Raw genomic sequence first — 13,305 nt, 5'->3', positions numbered from 1 at the left:
GCTCAAAGGCCTGCAGCACAGCCAGAGCTGATATGTTCAGGGATTTGCACGGAGGCCTGTGCAAGGCAGGATGACCAGGGAGGAGCCAGGCAGCAGTGGCCCGAGCACATGAGCTCTCCGTGTGGTGGTAAGAGTGAGACTCGGACTTTGGGAGAGATGAGAGAGCACTGGAGAGTCTTGAGTGGAGAAGGGACAAGGCAGGATTTCATTCCCTTCCGTCTGCTATGTAGAGAGTGACAGTGTGGGTAGGGATGGGGACAGGAGGGACCAGGTGGAGGATACTACATTTGTCCGGGAGGGATGCAGCAGCAGCCTGGATCAGCATATTAGCAGAGAATGTGTTAAGAAGTCATTAAATTATTCAGAAGTGTCTTCCTGGCAGCTTATGTGGCAGTGAGAAAAGAGAAGAAAGAACAGGGGCTTTGAGCAGCCTCAGGGATGGAGCTGCCACGTGAGACATGAGAGGCGCAGATATGGGTGCCTCAGGTAGGATGCACTGCGACATCCAGGTAGAAGATGCTGAGCGGGCCCGGGGTCGGGAGTGTGGGGCATATGGGGGAAATGAGGTAGCGGTGCGTATTTGCGAGGAAGCTGTCAGAGTTGAGCTTGTGGTTCTGCTGGGAGACGGGAGACCCTGGAGTGAGTGGAGCTGGAGGGAGGGAAGCTCCCTGGACCCTGGGTGCAGCAGGCAGTGAGGGAAGCCAGGAAGGAGATGCAGAGGGTGCCACCAGGGAGGGAGGAGACCTCCAGCACGCTTGTCTCTGCCTTCAGGTGGAGCCAGCACTTCTGGGGAAACGGAGCTATCAACAGTAACAAAGCCTGCTACCAGTCTCGGCGACATGAGCCCGAGGGACAATCCATGTGACGCGGCACCAGGGATAGCTGCGCTGATCTGGCAATGTCTCAGGGCAGCTTGAGTGCAGAGAGCTCGATGGAGAGCGGCAGAGGAACAACTCGAGAAACTCTTTCCAATGGCCCTTTTCTTTTTCTGGAGGGAACAGATGGTGGCGAGAGTTGGGCCTGGGTCAAGGGAAGTTTTTATATTCGTTTGTTCTGTTCTAAGAAGGAAGCTGCAGCAACAAGTGCCCTGCTGGTGGATGATGCAGGAGAGAGAGAAAAAGCTGCTGATTGGGGGAGAGGGGGCCGCATGCTCAAGCCGTGTGCGTGGTCTGGCCCAGTGGAGGCGCTGATAAAGGGGTTGCAGTGTGGGTGGGCCAGAGAGGACCAGGGAGGGCAGGTGGCTGGCATCCAGGGGAAACTGCAGGGCTGCAGGTGGCAGAAAGTGACACAGCCTGGGGCAACCTTCTCTGTCTGCTCAGGGAGGAGGGAGGGAGTGATTCAGCAAAATTTAGGAGGACAAGCAGGAGGCGGAAAGTTGTCTGACTGCTTGGAAGCTGACTGCACATAGTCATCAGAGGGGTGAGTGCCATAGGGATGCAAAGCAACACTAGGCGGCTTTGCTGGGTGTTTGTTTGTTTGTTTGTTTGTTTTTCTGCTGCAGCCACAGGCATGAAGAAAACCTGTACTTATACTTAACCTGGGTTGAGAGTTTGCAAAGGATTTAGAAGGAAGAGAATATAAGAGTAGACTACAAAGGAGTAACGATGCCAGAGGACATTGACTTGCCTCTCCCTGTCCCTGTCCCTGTCCCTGTCCCTGTCCCTGTCCCTGTCTCTCTCACCCCTGAACACTTTGAGGGACGCGGGGATGTCTGTGACTCACTGAAACCCTGCAGACCTTTCCTCCAGGCAGCATCCCCATCACTGTGAAGTGAGCTGTGTACATTTTGGTCCTGAGGTGCCAGTAACATTTGTTCTGTGTCATTGTAGCTACCCTTCTCATCAGAGCACAGGACAAAAGTAAACAAAGGCTGTGATTAGCAAGGAAGGAGGAGATAGTGGCTAAGATACCGGCTGGCTTCTCCCAACCCAGGTGCCTGTAAACCAAGGGTCAGGTACTGGAGGGGACCTTAGCAGTTCTGTTCTCATGCAGAACCCCTTGAGTCCCTCTCCTGACCTAGAAAGGCATAGATCTCCTTGGGGCCAGTCTGGGACAAATGCTTTCATCAGCGGCTAATTCAGGTGTCTGGAAGCTGCCAGACACAGGCAGCCGGCAGGAAGTTAAATAGTTGGGGGTGGAGGTAGGATGGAGAGGGATGGACAATAGCCACTAAAATAGGTAGCAGTATTAGGTCTCCCTGGGAAAGACTGCTAATTATGTGATTCAGCTTTCAGATAAAGGATTATTTCAAAGCACAAATAGATTTTTCTGCAATAGCTGTTCCTTTTCTCTGGCAGAGAGCCAGAGGACAAGGGAAGATGTCTCAGTGACCCAAACCACTCAGAGCCCTCTATACTCACCAAGAAATAGGGCTTTAGGTCCCTGAGCCCACAAGACAGAAATTTAGGGATGAGGCAAAGCTGTTGCTCTTGAGCCCAACCACAGTCTATTGTAAATGGTTTCCTAGAGCCTTGTTCAAGGAAAGTTCAGTGGGAAGGTCTGTAGGGATTGATTGGCAATGTCTGTATCAGCCTGCAAGTCGGGTGGCAGCTCCTATGTTGAGGACCAGCCATTTGTGATCTGTAAGGATCTGCTGTGGGGATCGATTATGATGTCTGTTATACTCGTGGAAGTGAACAGTATTCGTACATATGTCATGTATCAGTCATTTTTGATCCAATGTTTTTGTAAAAAGTTTATCAATCCAAATAGATAAGAATGTGGCTTTTAAAAATAGGGTAAAGGGTTAGGTTGGTAACCCCTGGCCAGAATATAAATTCAATTTTACCTCTACCACCCTATTAGTTATATGATTTTGGGCAGAGGACTACATCTCTTCCTCCTTTTTCTTTTCCTCCTCCTCCTGCTCCTCCATCTTGGTTATATAATGAGAGGAATAATTGCTGACTAGTTGATGGTTGTGAGACTAAAATGACTATCAAAGCTGTTGATACAATATGAATTTCTGCATAGGCTCAAGGCATCGCTATCACAATTGCAGTTATTTTTATCATTAATGCTTGGTATGTGGCCAGCTATGTGCCAAGTATCCTGTTTGGTGCTTTCATGTATATTAACTTCAGCTCTGTAAGTTAATCATGGTCTCCATTTTTTACAGAGGGGTAAACAGGTTTGCAGGGGGTAGATGACTGACTCACAGATACATGGACAATAGGAATGGATCTAGTATAGAAACCAGGCCAAGAGATCTGAAAGCCGTTGCTTTAAACTTTACTTTGCTGTATCTCTAGCCAAGAAGCCCAGGGTCCTGGGTCCACATCCCAATTCTTTTGAGGGCTCACTGTGTGTTCTGTGGCAAGCCTCACTCCAACAAGAGCTCAGTCTTCACATCTTGCAAATTGACCCTGGGAAACTGGAATTGCCTGGTGTCTCTCATTTGCTCTGTTTTCCATATCAAAGTCCAGGTGTAATTTAATTGGCAAAGGAATCTTGTTACTAAACAGAAATTTGGAAGGCATCCCTTAGATGATGGTGGCTGCCACTTATTAAGATTTCACATACATTAAGCTGCTACACATGTTACTGACAACCCTCAGTAACAAACGACAAGATAGAGATTTTATCTACATTTTACAGAAAAGAAAATCGAGATTTAGAAAGGTTCAAGCCCTGGTTCAAAGTCACGTTGGTAATTATGCCAAACAAGAGTTCCGTTTCAGATCTGTCTAATTGTCCTTTCCTTTTCCTCTTTTATTTTTGAGACAAAGTCTTGTTATATGGTCCAGGCCTTGGGTACCACGTGCAGTCCCTCACCCTTCCGCTCTGGCGGAACTAATCAGCTTTCCTGTGGCACACCCTTCCACCATGATGCTGCTGCCTCAGAGCCGTGGACTGAATCTCCTGAACTGTGAGTTGAATTGGATCTCTCCTCCTTTAAGTCATGAGGGTCAGGTGCTGTGTCCCAGGAAACTAAGGCACCCAGACTCCCGTGGTCCCCAATGTCTCATAGCCAGCTGCCTGTCATAACCCTCCCAGCTGCCTGGGCTGGTAGTGATTTGACTTTGATGTCAGATTGTCAAGGTCCTCTCTGGTTTCTGACACCAACAGAAAAAGGTGGAGAGAGAAGTGATGGGATTCTGGCTAAGTCTGTTTGGATGAAGACAAAGCAAAACACCTGTTGTCACATGGAGAGAGGTTTCTGGGTGAGAAACTGCATGGCACCATGGGATAGTCAGAGCAGCACATCTCCCATGATATTTTAGTGTCCTTGCTCTGAGATCAAGAAATAAGAAGATCTGTAATCTAGTTTAAACCCAACCCCAACACATAAAGAATGTTTCCCTGGTCAAATTATGAGAGCTCAGAGGCTCTCAGTCATGGAGCCAATGGGTCATGCCTGGTATACACACTTATTTTTTTTTATCAGGTTCCATGAAATGCAAAAGGATAGCAAAGCTGGGCATGGTGGCACGTGCCTGTAATCCCAGCACTCTGGAAGGCTGAGGCAGGAGGACTGCAAATTCAAACCCATCCTAAGCAACTTAGTGACTTAGCAAGCAGAATAAAAATAACAGAAGTTCTGGGGCTATAGCTCAGTACAAAGACCCTGAGTTTCATTCCCAGGATCATAACAAAGGAGACGGGGGCCCACAGCAAGGCCCTGTGCTTGGCTCACAGGCTTCTCTGCTGGGACTCCTGTGCCTTGGCTCATTGTGACTCAGCCATTTCTGCAGGATGATTCTTGCTCCTGAAGTAATTCAATTTCTGTGTCTGTCTGACACACTCCAGGCTATGTGGAAGCAGATGCCCAGAGGAGCCCACCTGCTGCCAACCCTTTGACTTAGGAAGCAATCGCCCAGCTGCAGCCCTGGGCTGAGAGGGAGTGTGCTGGGCTCTCGCCTGGGGTCACTGGTGGCGGTGAGTTTCCTGCAGGTGGCAACTTCTCTGGGCTGGCTTCTGAAGACCTGGGGTGGGGAGCACCCTGTAAATACCAGGGAACCCTGGATAAGCCCGGTCCTCAGGGCTGGGAGTGTAGCACAATGGTGAGTGCTGGCACAGCACGAGGAGGCCCCAAGCTCCATCCCCAGCATGCAAAGCCAAAATCAAAGCAGGATCCCTGTGAAGACAGAGGCCTCTAAGGAAGGAGCAGGACAAGCCCAGGGCGCTGCTGCCTGCCGTTCATTATGCTAGTTGATCCGAATGGCTTTGTGTTTCCTGTTTCATTATCATCATCGCATTGTATCTTCATTACCATTCTTCTCCCCGTGGAGTTTCATGGCCCACTGGAAGGCCTTTTCCTCTGCAATGGAGTAACACATCAATTCTTGGAGTATTTTCCTCTCCTCAGTCTGAAAACACAATGATCCTTTATCTGGAGCAGACTCACTTCCCAGGGGTAAGAGGAGAGGCAGTCAGTCAGGTTATCAACAAGGGGGGGCCTGACACCCACAAATGGGGGATTCTTACTTTCCAGTATATTAGCTGTTGCATTTTTTCTTTTAACTTTTTGAAGGCTATTCAGACTTTAGTCTCATTTAGGTCTCACAAAAGCCCTGGAAGGCAGGAAGGGTGAGAAAACAGATTCAGAATGGTTGGACATCAGTCCAAAAGCCACACAGCAAGTCGCATGAGAGTGGGTTTTGGACTCAGGCCTCTGAGCTCTTCTTCTGGTCTGTGCACTATGTCCCTTCCATAGGGGACAGATGGGAATTTGCTCATGTCTCAGTCCAGAGCCCAGGCTATAACCTGATGGGATACCCAGGAAGGGGGAGCCAGTCAGGCAATGTCACAGAGTCCACCTGGATGGTGGCCTGAGTGCTGTCTTTTCTGGGGGGTTGTGGTGGGTGGCAAGCGGGGAGCTTGGGACAGAGGGGGTCTCAGCAGTCACTTACCTCTCCACTGGGCCTGGATCCAGGGGGTCAGAGAGTTGGTTTGCTCCTCCCAGGTATTTGCTCCATGTCTCTGTGTCTCTCCCTCCCTGTCTCTCTGTCTGTCTCTGTCTCTGTCTCTCCCTCTCTGTCTCTCTGTCTGTCTCTGTCTCTGTCTGTCTGTCTGTCTCTCTCTCTCTCTCTCTCCCTCTGTCTCTCTCTGTCTCTCTCTCCCCATCAGACAGCATTTCCCTGAAGCACCAGGTGATATCCAGGCGATGGATGAGGCAGCTCTTTCTCTCCTGGTGGGTAGCAGCCCTCGGTGGGGAAGGTGTCAGATTCCCCCACCCTCGCTCCTTTTCAGGTAAGTCTTGAGTGTCTTTGTTCCCTCCACTTGATACTATAATTGGGCCTTTTCCCTGATTCCTTAATTCAACAGCTTGATTTTGGAACTGTTCATTCCATTGTCCGCCCCAGAACCCATTTCTCAGGCTCCCCCTCCCTCTCAGTCCGCACCTGGTTCTCATAATATTACCCTTCATTCAGTGCAAAGCAAAATAGGGCTTTTTCTCCCCAAATCCTGGTTCGTACAATTGCTATCTTTCATAGAAAAAAATAATGATTTGAAAGACCTTCGGATCATTTTACAGCTGGTTGCCGTAGGCCTGCTGCTCCAGTGGGAAAGTCTGTCCACCAGTCTCCTCCCCCGTGCCAGGGACAGCAAAACAAGGTGAGATGTGGAGACAATGATTACACCAATCCTGCATCCCTTATGTCTTTGTTCTTCTGGTTCCCTATCAAATAAATAGTAGCCATTTGCCTCAATGTGAAAAAAAATGCGATCTCAGAGGAAGCAGGCAAAACGGCCAAGCAGTTCGTTCTCAGCTGCTGGAGTCAGCGCTTTCCACTGCAGTGACAGCCACCCATGGACTGCACACGGCTGAGTGACCTTGGATGCTAAGGTCACATCTCTGAGCCTTGAATTCTCTGTGCTCTCTGGGGCGATGGGAAGATTTAGTTAAATAGCAGTGACAGTTGCTTCTCTGCGATGGAATCAAGAATTGAATAGCAATTCTGACTCTGACTCGGCCAGTCTGCCGAGCTCCCTGCAGCCAGATTCCCCACCCCACCTCCCGGTTCTCATCACAGTCCTCCAAGAATCAGCGTGAGAACTGTACCCATTGCACAGATGTAGACACTGAGAGGCTGGGAGAGCTGCAGAAGGTTACAGAGCGAGTGTGCAGAGCATGCAGGGACTATGCTGAAGCCCGTGTGGTTCCTCACACAGGAAGACGTCTGCACACAATGCACCGCCCCTGGTTACACACTCTGAATGTTTTTCTTCCTGCTGCTGTCCCACAGAAGGGTACCGTTAGGATGAGGGTCAGCTTCAGTCTGCTGCACGATAACTGTGCATGCCCTCTCTGCGGGGCACTTTGGGACACAGGCTGCCTGAATTACCGGCATGCTGCTCTTTGGGGCCAAAGTAAAGAGGCATTAAAGCAACTCCCAGAGCAGACAGGCGAGTGGCCCCTAGCCAAGCACTGGTGCTGACACGGGCTGGATTGAGCACCGAGAAAGTGGCCCAGGGCTGGGAGGGTGAGCCCACGGCTTCTGGGTGGGGAGCAGGCTGTAGTGGTTTGGAGCTGCTGATGAGGGGTGTCAGGCTCCCTCCTGATTCTTCAGGGCCTTGGCGGGGGTCGCAAGGGCCGCGGCCAGTAGAGCCAGGTGCAGGAACCCTGGGCAGCCTCAGCCTGGAGCTGTCCAAGTGTCCCTGCGCCTGTGTGCTCCCTGTCTCTAAAGCCCAGGCTCTCCTGCTTGCTAGTCTCAGCACCGTTTGCGCTGGTAATGGATGGAAGACCCCAGACAGCTTCTCTCAATAAAAGGTACCATCTTAGAAATTGAAGCAAGAAGAATGATTTTAAAAAGTGTATTTTAATTTACAAATAACAATAATAAAACCATTACAAATGAACCAAGTAACATATTGTGGGGAATAATCACTCGGTATTTGCAAAGCAAAAATATACCGAGAAGAAGGAACTGATTTGCATTTTTGCAGCCCTCTTAGACCTAGGAAAGTCTTTGATTTTCCTGCCTCCTGCACTCAGTCTGTTGCAATGTTGTTTGGGTAAAGTCTGTAAAGAAAATCTGACTTTACACAGGTACACAGAGGAGGAAGGACATGCAGAGCTTTCTGGATGTTTTTCTGGCTCTTAGGGACTGTCAGGAGTTGTTAGATTACATCTTTAGAATTACTAAATTCATTCATTCACTCATCTATTCACTTCTTCATGAAGAAATGGTCATTTAGCACTTATTTTGGGTACTTCTGAAACTGGACCTGTAGGTGATATGATGTCTCACTCCCTGGTTGGGAATGCAGACACATAAACAGGCTTAGACCTTGGGCAAGTGGTGTCTCCTCTCTGAGCCTCGGTCTCCAATCTACAGTGGTTGAAAGTGTGGCTCTGTCTCTAAATCATTCTTGCCCCAGAGTGTCTAGTGGGGGTCATGATTCTATAGTCCATAGGATTTAATGACAGTGATGATGATGATGGTGATGACAGTGACGATGATGATTGTGGAGATGGTGATGGTGATGGAGGAGATAGTGATGGTGATGATAGTGACGGTGCTCGTGGTGATACTGATGGTGATGGTGATGATAATGTGTTTACAGGCAGCTTCTCTCCTACCCTCACACTAAGCTATTGATTTGGCCAATGAGGACACACAGAGAGGCTGAGTATTTGCCCAAGAGATTCAAACCCAGAGGCCTGGGCTCCATGTGCTCCATTCTCAGCCAGGATAATGTGTGTTCAGTCCCCGTTACAGATAAGCAGTCGTACACAGAGACGCATGTTTGCCAAAATGGTAAATCTCCGGAGTTCCACTCAGCAACTAAAATACAGACTAGATGCTAAATAATCAGGGCCAGCTTTATTCAGTGCTGTGTTTGTTAAATATTTGATCTGAGAGAATTAAATGGCATCTTCTCTCTAGAGATTTGAGCCTGACAGGTTCCACTAAATAAAGCTGATTAAGATAGTCCTAATTGTAACCATAATCAAATGTGTACAGTTCACAGAACCTTCCCATACGAGGGAGCTTATTTGAATGCCTTATGTAAATAATGCTCGCCAGTTCTTCCTCAGATCTGCCCTCATATTTTGTTCCCACAGTGTCGCGTATAAACCAGGATTCATCACTGCTGGCTCGGACTCCTGCTGTAGTCCCGAATCCCCACCCTCTGGCCGCCCAAGGCCCATGCCACCATGCCGGTGGCAGAGCCTCCTTCAACAGCAGCAAAGCAGGAGTGAATGTTAATTCAGATTTACCGTGTGCCCACATTTCTTCATTTGCAGGTGTCAATGTAGCCTGCATTCCAGATACTTCAACAATGGGAGATACAAAGCAAATTATGTCAACAATGGGAGATTGTTGAAATTACGTCATTTGCTTCTCTCCACAATACTGAGTTATAGATTCTTGTGACCATTATCCCCATTTTACAGATGCGGAAAACAAAGCCCAGAGAAGTGACATAATTTACCCAGAGATGCACAGCTAGGAGACACACACCTGGAACTCAAACACAGTAAAGTGATTCTCCAGCCTTTTGAACCGTGGAACCACATTGCCTTCCTTCAGCAAAACAGCCTAACCATGGCTGCCTTCTATGGAGTCTTTGGGTCTTTGATGAATATGTGAGAAAGTCACAAAAAGACTTCAAAATGCCACCCAAGTATTGTCCTTTGGAGTTGGGCCTCTGATGTTCTCCCTCACACCCTGTTCTCAAGCCACATCAAACCCCTCAGTCCATCTTTACTTGCCACAGGGCCTTTGTGTGCCCTGTTTCCTACTCTGACAGCCAAACTTCTGCACTGCCTTGAGGTAGTCCTGCCCATTCTGAAACCATGGGTGATATGTTTCTTCCTTTCTTAGAGCATGATCGGAATACTCCATTCCAATTTGGGCCAACCTTATCAGCCCGTGTTGATTGGAGCATTGGATAGGTGCATAGGTTACAGATTCAGACTCCCTGGCCCATACTTGGCCTCTACCACTCACCACTTATGTGTAACCATGCTGAAGTGATTTTACTCTTGGTGCCTTAGTGTTTCCATCTGTAAAAGGGGTCTGATAGTGGTGTTACTTGCTCTCACAGGCTGTTCTAAAGATGCAGGAGAGGTTCCTGGAAAGCAGGGTTAAAAGATTGTCTGGACTTCCCTTACCACCGACCTGCCTTATCCCCTCAGGTGTGGTCACGGAAATAAGGATGCTGTTGCAGAATCTCCTCTTTTGATGCTTCTTGGAGGCCTGGAAGAGTGACCTGGCCAGGGTCCTGACTGTGTAGATTCTCTCTGAAAGGAATCCCTAGGTAAACACTTCAAGGGTCACAGAAACGAGTGATTCTCAGATCTGGCAGGTCCCAGACTTCAGGATATAGTCTAATCTCACAGAGCACACTTCGGAGCAGGGGGTGGAGATGAGGTCTTCTCCAGCCAACACACAGTGGACTCTGCACGTGGGCCAGCAGTGTAGTCCAGTCCACACGCACACACACACACACACACACACACACACACACACACACCCAGGCCGTAGTCCCTGCCTCATTAAGTGTCCCCTGGTCTTTGCCACAAGAACAGTACTGTGCCCTGTTTTTGTTTTGTTTGACTTTGCTTTGCTTGAGATATATTTTTTTTTGTCTTTTTCATTTTTACCGGTACCGGGGATCGAACTCATGACCGCCTGCTTGCAAGGCAGGTGCTTATGCCGCTGAGCTAAACCTCCAGCCCCTTTGCTTGAGATATTAACTGTGTTCTCTTTGGCCTGAGATCTGGGGTCGTCTCCCTGGCTACAAAAGAACAGAGTGCTGAGTTAAAGGCCACCCTGGCTCTTTGAGATGACTGGTGTGAAGCTGTGTGTGTGTGTGTGTGTGTGTGTGTGTGTGTGTGTGCGCGCGCGCGCCCATACCTGAATCCCATCCAGTGATTCCCCACCACACATGCACACATGCATGTGCACACACACACACATGTGTGCTCACACAGGCACACTCAGCCAGGCACACACCCTCTTTGTCACAGCCACCTCTGCTCTGCGTCTCTGCCATCATCTCCTTCTGTGCTCTCCAGCTCTTCTGTTTGCCTTGTGAAAACTTCGGATTCTTTCCGAACCTACCGACTGCCGCATTCCCACGGTGTCCCCATTCCTTTCTGGTTCCTGAGCCTCCCACTGTCTCTAGCCCAGCATGCAGGATGCCCAGAGATGCTCCACCCTGTAAATTGAGGGGCGAGGTCACTGCCGCCAGCAAGGTTTGCAGCTATGGGGTTGAACTTCACTCTGTCCACTGCTGGGAGACGGAGGCTGTGGCTCTGGGGTGCCATCCCCTCAACCGAACTCTGGGCCTGAGTCTGTGATGTCCTCCTACACCTCTCATTCCCATTCCTGCCTCCTCTCTGCTTACTGACTCCTCTCCTTCTTAGATCCTCCCAGATGTCCCCTCCTCTGGGCAGCCTTCCCAGATCCCCAGTCTTAGCAGTGCCACCTTGGGTGTCACAGAGGCCTCAGCTTCCCTACAGCAGCGCTCAGTGTACCAGATCATAATTGCCGAACGGTGGCTCGCCGTGGCTTTCTCCCCACACTGTTCCAGATCTGGAATACAGGAGGCCTGCAACTCATCTTTTTTTTATTAAGTGAGTGATGGAAATAACTGTTTTCCCCAGTGAAACATGATTTGTGTGATTCTGGGTGATTTTCCAGAAGGTTTCCCCAGTCCGCCTCTGGCCCCAGAGGCGGCCACCCCAGCTCATAGCCTCCTGGTTCACGCTGCAGCCATCAGTCGCACTCAACTGGTGAGGAAGTGGCTGAGTGTTCCATCTTCCCGGTGAGCTGGGTTCAGAGCACAAAACCTCCATAGGTTTGGCAGGCAGAGGGGGCTGTGTTCTAGGGGCCAAGCTGCTCCTCTAAAATGGTAAGACTGCCACGGCCCTGCTCCCTGAGCTGACAGAAGCCGGAGAGCGGGCTCCACACCGTTCTCTCTGCTGGGGGCCGTGGGAGGCCACAGGCCATCGGTTTGTGTTTCAGCAGCTCCTTTGGGCCTCACAGACCAGGGAGGGTTTGGTCTTAGGAGAAATTTTTCTTTTATGGAATCAGGCAAGGTTTCAGCGTGTTGCTATCCAGACACTGCCTTTTCTAGAGACCTTTCATGATGTATTTTTACCTAAGAACTGCGTCAGAACCTGGCAGGTTGTATTTTCCAAGAAAAAATGGTTGTGCAAGGAAGGTAGAAGGAAGCTGTGGGCGTCCCGAGGTGTGACCATAAGTGGGCGCAGTCTCTTCCTGGAGCACCCTCTCCTTGCCCTCGCCTCCCACCCGCAGCGTCTCTCTGTGTCTGCCCCCTTGTGAAGACCCTCTGTGTTGCTACGGGGAATCCACCTCGGCAGGCTGAGAGGCCACCAAGGGGAGCCACGCCCCAGAGCTCTGGCTGCAGTCAGTGCTCAGCGCCGACGAGGAGATGTGGTCCACACAGGGAGGCGTCCAGGTTCCAGCTGCGACGCCTGCCCCTGAGGAACAGAGACAGGCCATTCCCACCTGGCTCAGCTTGGAATTCCAGGCCCTCAGATCCTCTGAGCAGCCACATGGAGCCTAGATTTGAGGTAGTTGGTTAGGAAACCACAGTAAAAGAAATAAGAGCAAGCCACAGATACATGGAGATACAAAGAAACCGTGACTGCTTAGGGACTGGTTACGGAATCACCAACCTCGTACCTCTGTGTAAGCAAGGGCTTTGAAGACAGAACTCATCAGCTAAGCGGGACTCTCCACGGTGACCACCTTAAAGCCCTCCGGTGAGGAGTCACCCCATCTGATAGGTGAAGAAACAGAAGCCCAGAAAGACCCACCAATTGATTATGCAGAGACTCACTCACATCCAGGTGTACAAAATACTGGCCCTGGGATCTCCATAATAATGTGCGTGTTCTCTGCTGGCGAGAACAGTAAAGAGGAAAACTTACCGAGCATCCGATGTGCAGCAGGGCTTCCTCTACATTACTAAATGCCTTCACCTTGCTCTCTCAAGGAGTATGCATCCCCATTTCACAGATGATAAAATTAAGGCTGGAGGAGAGGGAAGTGTCTTTTCCATGGTCAGGAAGCCAGGAGGTGGTGGTGCTGAGTCCAGAACCCAGCTGTGTCTGGCTCTGGCAGCTTCTCCTCAGTTGTGCTACTCATTCTTCACTGTCACTCCCTGCTGTCCCCGCCCTCAAAGCGCAGGTGCTGTCATTGTGCATACTGATGTGCACGGAGACAGGAATAAGTAGGCGGTGAGGCTGTCTGCCTGCCACGTCAGATGCCATTGCTCAAAATATTTTATCTGCAATGTATGAACTGTGAGACCTTAGGAAAGATGTCATCTCACCTCTTTGGGCCTCCATTCTCCTGTCAATAAAGTGGGAGTAAAATG

General features: G+C 49.8%; 1 long non-coding RNA gene across 1 annotated transcript; it reads left to right on the top strand.

Annotated features, from left to right (window-relative positions):
- Positions 1 to 629: 629 nt before the first annotated feature.
- Positions 630 to 12,843, top strand: LOC111753947 (uncharacterized). Its single transcript, XR_002788719.2, has 6 exons — positions 630 to 1,419; positions 3,723 to 3,868; positions 4,750 to 4,878; positions 6,070 to 6,192; positions 6,479 to 6,558; positions 9,347 to 12,843. It is a non-coding gene; the product is annotated as an uncharacterized LOC111753947 (long non-coding RNA).
- Positions 12,844 to 13,305: the final 462 nt, after the last annotated feature.

The sequence above is a fragment of the Cavia porcellus genome, unplaced genomic scaffold (assembly GCF_034190915.1).
Source record: "Cavia porcellus strain 051 isolate PalLab524CR breed Dunkin Hartley unplaced genomic scaffold, mCavPor4.1 scaffold_16, whole genome shotgun sequence".
In the NCBI taxonomy this organism is placed as follows: Eukaryota; Metazoa; Chordata; class Mammalia; order Rodentia; family Caviidae; genus Cavia; species Cavia porcellus.
Note: the sequence above shows the minus strand (reverse complement) of the source record. Positions and strands in the feature narration are given on the sequence as shown.